The sequence below is a fragment of the Oratosquilla oratoria genome, chromosome 34 (assembly GCF_046742065.1).
Source record: "Oratosquilla oratoria isolate Oo_2021 chromosome 34, ASM4674206v1, whole genome shotgun sequence".
NCBI classification, from domain to species: Eukaryota; Metazoa; Arthropoda; class Malacostraca; order Stomatopoda; family Squillidae; genus Oratosquilla; species Oratosquilla oratoria.
Window position 1 is genome coordinate 28,946,375 of NC_134810.1, and position 2,500 is coordinate 28,948,874.

A 2,500-nucleotide genomic window follows, 5' to 3' on the forward strand; every position below is an offset into this window, starting at 1 on the left:
AATGTCTAGTTTACAGAATCCCTTGCAAAAGCTGCCCCGCTAGTTACTATGGCGAAACTAGCAGAGGAATTCACAAGCTAGCGATTGAATACAAAAATGACATCAAAGCCCACCGGACATCCAACTTATTAGTGGTACACATCGACAACTTTGGCCACCTGCCGGATTGGGAAAAAACAGAGGTGCTCCATAATGGACTTAACAAAAAGGAAAGGAGGACAATTGAGGCAGCGTATATTACCTCACTCCCATGTAGCAATCATCGGGACGGTTTTGTCAAGTTGGCGGGGGTAGCAAGCGGCCTAATTATCCACGAGGCAAGACGAAAGCGAGATGGCAACAACATTGACCGGGGAGGAACGGGGTGAGCTGTGCGATTATATAAGTTGTCGTTGTCTTATTTGTGTATACTCTGAAGAAGTCCTAGTTGGACGAAACGTCAGAAATAAAACTTCAACGGATTCTTGGCGTTTAAACTCACCACCCTACCACTCATATATATATATATATATATATATATATATATATATATATATATATGTATATATATATATATACATATACATATGTATATTTATATATATAACATATATATATATCATATATATATATGTATATATATATATATGTATATATATATATATTTATATATATATATATATATATATATATATATATATATATATATATATACTGTCTTTATGGAGCAATCGGTTAAGTCACTACAGCACTTATCACGTGCTAGCTGGGTTCGAGTAGTTGGCCGTACCACGTTTCTATTTCTGCATGTTGGCCTCCATGGAGCTCCCGATGTTGATGACTTAGAATTAAAGTGCATTGTGGTTGATAAAATGTATATATATATATATATATATATATATATATATATATATATATATATATATATATATATATAATCAAATCATATAAAATAAAATCGGCCATCCTGAGTCCACTGCTGAATAAAGGCCTCCTTCATAGCATTCCATGATTCACATGACCGTGCCACCCTCTGCCACGTCACTCCCGCAAACCTCTCAATCTCGTCTCTCCACCTTCTGTCTGGTCTCCCTCTTCCACGCTTCCTATCTGGCGGTGTCCATTCAGTAACACACTTGCTCCATCGCTCATCAGTCGTTCGCACCAACTTACCTGCCCAATTCCACTTCCTCTCTTTTACTGCTTCCACAATATCTTTCACTCTAGTCTGCTCTCTCACCCAACTTGCTCTCTTTCGGTCTCTCAGTGTTATTCTCATCATTGATCTCTCCATTCTTCTCTGTGCAGTCCTTAGCTTTGTTTCCATCGCCCTCGTCAGCTTCCAAGTCTCACATCCGTAGATTATTGCTGGTAGAATGCATTGGTTGTAAACTTTACGTTTCAAACATAAAGGTAGTATATATATGTATATATATGTATATATATATATATATATATATATATATATATATATATATATATATTGATAAGTATTTTAGACAAATTATTTGGATGATGGAGAACATATATACAGGGGAAGGCTCGGAACCTTATACACTCTAACGTTTCGTTCGCGTAGAACTTCTTCAGAAAGTGTATGTAGAACTGCAATTGGAGTTTATGTACTAAATCTAATTATCTTTTCGGACACTTGGGAAAGGTCGTTTTTCTGGCGTGTTTTAGAATTAAAATACTAGTTTCTTTAGCTAAATTGATAAACCCTCCTCGATGATTCGATGAATTATTAGTAGAAATATATGCTGATTCAACAATTCTTCTAGTGAATTTATCAAAACCTTTATGTAGCACTTCAGCTTCTCTCCAGTTTGGTAAATGATCGAATTTTTCCGCATGAACTACTAAAGAATTAGATGTCCTATGTGCTTTTATGTCGTTTTTATGTTCATAAATTCTTTTTTCTAATCCTCTTGACGATTCGCCATAATAAGCCATTGAGCAACTATTGCACGGGATTTTGTATACGACGCTGTTTTCGGAATTGGTTCTCTTTTCAGAAGTTTAGTTAAGAATTTTTCTGGCATGTTTTTTGAATTGATCTGCTTCATTCGTTACGAAACCTATATGTTTTTTGCGATAAGTATTGTCGTCATCTAAGAGCTCTAACATTTTACTGATATAGTCCTCTTTTGATAAGATCACGATACCACCTCCTTTATCTGCATTGGTGATTACTATGTCTTTGTCTAAGCCTAGACACTGGTATTAACACAAAGGGATTCACAGATTTTATTAAGAGAAACTATAGATGGAGTGACAGCGATATTGAAAAAGGATTCAAACAGGGGATTGTTACATGTTACCAAGCGTTAGCCATTAAAAACGAATGCGTCATCCCCAGAAGATTCAAGAAAGCTTTAATAAATCTAGGCTTAGACAAAGACATAGTAATCACCAATGCAGATAAAGGAGGTGGTATCGTGATCTTATCAAAAGAGGACTATATCAGTAAAATGTTAGAGCTCTTAGATGACGACAATACTTATCGCAAAAAACATATAGG